This window comes from Cydia fagiglandana, chromosome 7, assembly GCF_963556715.1.
Source record: "Cydia fagiglandana chromosome 7, ilCydFagi1.1, whole genome shotgun sequence".
Taxonomy (NCBI): Eukaryota; Metazoa; Arthropoda; class Insecta; order Lepidoptera; family Tortricidae; genus Cydia; species Cydia fagiglandana.
Window position 1 is genome coordinate 15,535,027 of NC_085938.1, and position 7,986 is coordinate 15,543,012.

Sequence of the window (7,986 nt, forward strand, 5' to 3'; positions counted from 1 at the left end):
GCAGTGGGCGTTACTTAGATTACTCCTGTGCGGAATGCCATTTGATATTTACTACTCAAAAATCACGTTTGTTGTATGGGAGCCCCACTTAAATCTTTATTTTATTCTGTTTTTAGTATTTCTTGTTACTTATAATAGCGTCAACAGAAATACATCATTTGTGAAAATTTTAACTGTCTAGCTATCACGGTTCCTGAGATACAGCCTGGTGACAGACGGACGGACGGACGGATGGATGGACAGACGGACGGACAGCAGAGTCTTAGTAATAGGGTCCCGTTTTACCCTTTGGGTACGGAACCCTAAAAATGCTGGTCTCTTCGAAAACTGACTAAATTAAATTAAAGGATATGAAAACAATGCATTTTATTAATTTCAGACATCATGTTTCATAGTAACATTTATTGCTTAAGACCTACACCTACACAATCGATATCTAAATAGAAATAGTCATAGTTTTATTTTTCAAAACGTTCGGGGTTCGATTTCCGAGCTGAGTACACATTTTTTTAAATGTATGAATGCAGTTTTTCGTGTTACTAAAATCGATGACATGATTCCTAAAAAGAGATCGGTGTATATCGTATAGTATCAGATTTTCCCATACTGGCCGATCTAAATGGGCCACCCCGTATAGTATATTTTACTACAATAATTGGGCTAAATAAATATATTAACATAGGTATATAATATGATCAACGGTTTGGAAGAACAGCTGCATATGACAGTTAAAATAAAAAAACCGATCATTCTAGTAGAACCTACTTATTTATTGTATAAGTTTGACACTTAACGATAAAATACTTCTTTAAGAAAGGAGGTGTCAATTCGTAGTGCTACAATATTTATTTTTAAGTTAAACAGATAAAATGTTGATGCTTAGTTACCATTGAAATAACAACTGCTTAGCAACTGGTGGCACCCTGTCTGCTGACGTACGTGATTGGCAGTGCGTGTAGGTATTAATGACAGCAGCTTGAATTTGATTGCTTAGTTACCACTGACTTTTTAACCGTTATTGTCATTGTGATTAAATAAGGGTGTATGTGTTAATGAAAAACTCAGAAGTTAAGGTATTTGTGACGAACTGAAAGCCTACGTGAAAATGACATCTTAGATGTCTTTATTTTTGTGACGATTGAAGTGTATATGTTTTCTTGGACACCTTGCCCGCTCAGGTATATCTGCTGCTGACTGTACCGGCTAAATACATTTTGTTTGAAAAAAAATCATAACTAGTATTTTCGACTCAAATCGTCTGAAACTTACAACTTAGCATAAACATACTGGGCAAGACCCATTTCAGTCAAAAAAAATCTTAATATATATTATGTTGACTTTGGTTTTTGTGCTTTTCCCATAGAAACAATTAATGATTTTAAAAAAAGCCGCACCCGTGACGGATATAATAATATGTAGTATGCCAAAAAATCACAAATAATTCGTAGTATAACCACCTGCGAAGATATTACGGTTTGTTTTGTTTCTTGACTAAGTAATAATGATTTTTTGTTCCTGCTCCATACATTTTTTTGAAGTGAAAACTTCTTTAGCGGCGCTGAGCACTTTTTGAGGTGGGGAAAAAATGATAAACTCGATACAGCGTAATAGCGGAAGCAGTTATAAAGTTGACCCAAAAATTTTTTATTAAGCTATGAGCTTCATCACATATGTTCCTTGAGTAATTCTAAGCATTTCAAGCCTGGGAGCCAATAAGAAATGTGTGTCTACTCGGATTTGTAATGGATTCAAACTTTCAACCCCTTTTTAACCCTGTTAGGGGATGAATTTTACAAAACGCTGAAATTACTTTTCCTGTCTTTTAATAATATCCCCAAATACAAAGATTCAAGTCCCGCGTTCGAAAATTTTTTTGATATCCATACAAACTTTCAACTCCTTTTTCACCACCTTAGGGGATGAATTTTCAAAAACGCTGAAATTAGTTTTCTTGTATTTTAATAATATATCGTTTTACGAAGTTTCAAATTCCTAGCTTAAAATAAAACTTGAACCCCATACAAACTTTCATCCCCTTTTTAACCCCCTTAGGGGTTGAATTTCTCAAAATCGCTTCTTATCTCTTGTACACTTTATAAATGTAATCTAGTGTGCAAATTTCAACTTTCTATCTTTTGTAGTTTCGGCTCCGCGTAGCAAAAATCTCCAACCAAATTTTTCACCTTTTTACGTTTTTCTTGTAAAATTACTATGAAATTGAAAAAACAAATATCAGCAATGAATTCTACGTCTTTGGTTTATACGAAAATGATACCAAACTTGCCCTAGTACCCACCAGGATCAGAGTAGATTTTTTTTAAAGATGACGGATGGCGGCCGTCTTTGTACCCCACCCTCCCCCCCACTTCACGCTAGAAATGCTTAGAATTACTCAAATATCAGATGTGATGAAGCTCATAGCTTAATAAAATTTTTTTGGGTCATGTATGGCAGCGTTACATAACTGACTCCAGTATAACACATAACGCGTAACGACGACGACGACGGCTGACGTCATGTGTCACGCACAATGTTATTCACCAAAGAACTTTAGTCATAACCAGGTCATAACGTATCATAATCAGGTGAATTATTTAAAACTGGAACTTTTATATTATTTAAGCAATAAAGCTCAATGTTCTAATCTTGTACGGGCTGAAATACGAGAATCTCAGTTACATTCTAACTTTAGGTATTCAAATATAATTCAATAAAGCTGCATCTTGATAAAATCGCTAATAAAAGTGAAAACTCAGAATATCATGACCAAATATATTTAGATGCGAGGTCTGCAAGGTAACTTTACAATTTCTATTCGAATTTTAAACAATTAACGCTACAAATTTAAGCTCACTAGCCAGCAATTTCGGAACTAAAGTTTTTCAATAGTAAGGAGGATGGGTCGATTATACATAGGTAGTGCTGCAGACATTTTGGACTAGTCATTGAGTTTTCACTTCTGTCGGCACTCCAGGGGGCCTATTTTTGAAATTCGATCGTTCGATCGTTCGGAAATCTGTGGAAAACGGCGAAATGCTAATTTTTGAAATACTAGCGATAGAAATTGGGAATCGAGTGGTATTGACCACTCGTTTTCAATTCTATTAGTAGAATTTAAATGCCTAGTAGTAGAGATATTATTGAACGAAATTTAATACACGAAATCGAGTAGTCGAATTTAAAAAATCGGCCCCCAGGAGTGCACCCCGATTTTTTTTTAAATTCGTAACTCTCATTCCACAACTTTCATACCTAATCGTCTAAAATTCATAGGTTACTATAACAATGCCTAGCAAAACCGATTTCAATCAAGAAAACATAAAAATAACTTCGGTTTCTATGTCAATGACAGCCTAATTTCAGCCCACAGTGCCCACAGTGTGGCGTCAGTCCTCACAAATTGGTATTCAACCGTCCGCACCTCATTTTATCGGTAATATCGGTCAATATCGGCGGTTGAATTCGGCGAACCAAGTTGGTGTTTGCATCCGCACCTCCTGATTCGATTGGGCAATTTAATCAGATTGGCGAAAAATTTACTAGTCAGGATCTGGTCAGGATACGCCTTTAGCCCCCATTCCCACGGGCGCTTTTACAACGCGCGTTAAAAAAGCGTTTGAATGACACCAATAGATACATGTGTATTTATTCACACGACAGCGGTGGCGCTAAATAATGACCGTAGTTATGCAGAAAACGACCAACTCAATTTTTTTATCAATGCAGAAAGAGACCAAAGCTACTGAGTTAGGGTGTAAGTCACTTTGACAAATATAAAAAGTTGGTCGCTTTCTACAGAACTACGGTCTTTTATCACGCGTTGTTAGATTTTCGACTTACCTAAGCCTTGGTCATTAAATCGAATTTAGAGTGCGGACAGATTCAAGCGCTTTTTAACGCGCGTTGAAAAAGCTCTCGTGCGAATGGGGGCTTAGAGTCCGTCGTTGCGACCGGCTGTAACGACCGATTTGTAAAAATGCATCGTTAAGTCCGCTCCACACTCGTGCGCGAATCGCGGCGCGAAGCCGAGTCTGGAGTCGATTTCGCATATCAGCAAACTAGACTCCACACTCGCGTTCGCGGCTTCGCCCGCGATTCACGCGCATAGTCTGGAGGGCGCTTTACATTAGGTCCGTGTTCTATGTATAAACCCCTTTAGCAATCACCGCTACCTGATTGGCTACTAGGCTAATCAAATTCAAATTTTTCAGTTATGACATTTATAATGGGACCAACTTCGTAATCACTTAAGCTTTTTTGGCCGTTTCATACATTTTGATCGAGTGGATGTCGACGTTTTCTATGGGAAGGCCAATATTTTTTTTGGGATTTCGGGGTTGGTCCGATAGAAAAAGTTGTTCAGTATGACCCAGTATGACGGGCGTAAGCCATAATGCTATGTTGGGGGCTGCAATAGTGTCCTGGCTGCTCCTTCGTCGGATGCTATTGCAGCTTGTACGAAAGGCTTTAGTAGGTATATAGAATAAGTTAGTTGTAAGAATGTATAAATTTGTAGTTTTTTATGGAGCGACATGTTCACCTCAGTGACAAGCTCTAAAAATAAATAGAAAAAAAAAGTATGACGGGCGGCTATACTAATCTGTAGACACATATTATTAATCTGTAGCCCGCTCCACACTCGTGCGCGAATCGCGGCGCGAAGCCGCGAACGCGAGTCTGGAGTCGATTTCGCATATCAGCGAACTAGACTCCACACTCGCGTTCGCGGCTTCGCCCGCGATTCACGCGCATAGTCTGGAGGGCGCTTGTGAGCTAGTTCAGCTAATATTTCACGTGCATCTGTTATTTGTGCACGCTTTTTGGAAATAATTATATCTCTGGCGTCAACAATCGGAATCTTTTTTTTGAGTTGAGGGATTGCGATGTTGAGGCTTGATTTTTGATCTGAAAGAAATTCAATCAAGATTAATTTTATCGTGAGCAATCCAAGCTATAGTCCGTTTTTTTAGCATTAGAAAGAACTTCGCAGAAGTAAGCTTCTGGTTCCAAATCCGGCACTTTCAGCGGTAATAATTTGAAGTAAATTATATGTATTGACCATGCTACATTAGATAATTCAATAATTATTAACAATTAAAGAGCCCGATAAAGACTGCACGCTTGCTTCTGTGGAGTTCTTTCTAATGCTAAAAAAAACGAACTATATTCAATAGCAATACACAACAGTATAAGCAAGTTACCTTTTATTTTAATTCCGTCGTATTTGTATGATATCCTTTAAACTCTTGTCAATTAAAGGCATATCCAGATTAGTCAATTTTTCGCCAATCTGATTCAATTGCCCGATCGAATCAGGAGGTGCGGACGCAAATACCAATTTGGCTCACCGAATTCAACCACCGATAATGACCGATATTACCGATAAAATGAGGTGCGGACGCAAGAATACCAATTTGTGAGGTTAGTATTTTCGTTCTGGGGCATTTATTCAATTTCATCATCATCATCGTCATCTCAGCCATAAGACGTCCACTGCTGAACATAGGCCTCCCCCTTTTTTGGGGGGTGAATGCCATAATCGCCACGCTTGGCAGGCGGGTTGGCGATCGCAGTCGAGTACACCGAATTTGAGGGACGCTGCTGCCTGTCCACCGGTGGTCTTGGACGTGGTTTAAGGACATACCCGTTTATTCAATTAAGAGGGCTCTAATATCACCATAAATCTAAAATTGGAGATTGACGCCAATTTCATTACTGATCAAATCGACCGATTCGATCAGTCCCGAAGGAATAAGGAAGTCTTCGTTAAATAATACAAAAAGAGAGTGTGTAACTCAGAAACTTAGGTCAGATCCAACGGTCTACTTCTGTTAAAAACTATTAATAAGAATTCTCTGTAAAGGCTTCGTCACACAGGCGCGTTTTCCGGGCGGCGCGTGAGCGGGACGCGCCGCGTAACTAAAGCCCCTCATTCACACTCCTACCTTGTCGTCCGCCTCGCAGGACTACGGTGTAAGATATAGCTCACACACCATCCTACTTTGTAGTCCGCCTCACAGGACTACGGAGCAAGAAATAGCTTACACACGGTACTAAGGGCCTACCGCGAACCACGTTGGACGTGCTAGGAAGCACCCTTGCCCTGTCACACTTACGTACGAATTTACACGCGCGACGGAGGGGCAACACGTCGAACGTGGTTCGCGGTAGGCCCTCTGTTTTGCCGTCCATCACCAGTACTATGGCATCCTACTTGAGTTTGTAGGACGGCTCGTAGTCCGCAACCCCCATACACGATCCTACCCAACGAGGCGGATTACGAGGCGAACTACAAGGTAGAGTGTGAATGGGGGGCTTAACAGACTATCGCACCGCACCGTGACCTTGGAGTGTCGCACCCATAAGTGAGAGCGAGAAACGTATATCTCTTTTCTTTGTTAGTAGAAAAAGGCGGCAAATTGGAAAAATGTAGGCGCGAAGGGATATCGTCCCATAGAAAATTTTAATTTCACGCCTTTTTTTACTGACAAGATTTGCTTGACCACCTATAGCTACTTTACATATAAAACGCTCACGCCCCGCTCGCGCGCCACCCGTAAAACGCGCCTGTGTGACGAAGACTTAATTATAGTTCGTCAAACATATGTATCTCTGGTCAAACCAATTTGACAGTCAGTAAGCCCCCATTCGCACGACAGCTTTTTCAACGCGCGTTAAAAAAGCGCTTGAATCTGGGTGCACTCTAAATTCGACTTAACGACCAAAGCTTAAAGTCTAAAATCCAACAACACTGAATAAAAGCGTCACCGTTGTCGTGTGAATACATAAATGGTTATCCATTTGTGTCATTCAAACGCTTTTTTTAACGCGCGTTGAAAAAGCTGTCGTGCGAACGGGGCCTAAGAACCAGGAAAACTATACTCATTTAAAGTAGCTAACACACTATCGCACCGCACCGCGACCCTGGTGCGTCGCACTCATGAATGAGAGCGAGAAACAGATATCTTTTTCTCGCCCTCACTTACCGGTGCGAAGGGTCGCGGTGCGTGCAAATTGCAGGCACCTTTCTCTGTCATTCTATTCTAATTATAGCTGGTTTTGCAAATCTTATCAATAAAAAAAGGCGCGAAATTCAAATTTTCTATGGCAAGAGATCCCTACGCGCCTAAATTTTTCAAATTTGCCGCCTTTTTCTACTGACCAGATCTGCTTGACCAAGTATACATTTCATGGATCGAACAATTGTTTCCGTCTGGAAAGCCCCCTCCACACTCGTGCGCGAATTGCGGCGCGAAGCCACGAACGCAAGTGTGGCGTCGATGTTCGCAGACAGCGAAATCGACTCCACACTCGCGTTCGCGGCTTCGCCCGCGATTCACGCGCATAGTCTGGAGCGGGCTGAAGAAAAATATATCTCTTTCTCGCTCTTACTTATGGGCGCGACGCACCAAGATCGCGGTGCGGTGCGATAATATGTTAGCTACTTAACCTTACCATTATCTGCTTATTTTTTGCGCATGGCAACATTACTGAATCGTAAACTTAAAAATCGTCGCCCCATCCCTAGAATATCACTCTATGTGTCAAATATTTATAGTCTGTGGTGTGGAGCGAAAAGTGGACGCCAATTATTGGGCTGTACATTCTTGGGTTGAGCAATCCCGGGTCGAACATTATCGGTACGGGCCAATAATATGCGACCAATATTCGGCGTCCACTAAATGGATTCGTATTATTGGGTTGTGTATTATTGGGTTGAGCGTTATCAGGGTGTACAAGCTCGGTCCGTGCCAATAATACGAAGCCACTCTTTGAACAGGGCAGTAGTGTACAACCCAATAATACGCATCCAAAAAAGTGGACGCCTATTATTGGGCTGTACATTATTTGGTCGTGTATTAACCGGACTCGGCTTTACGAGAACTCGTATCTCATATTTTCAATAAATTATAAATATTCAACCGAGCCACGAATTACTAAATCATTCAAATTGGTATCTTAAATTAACCTATATTTTCAGAAAAT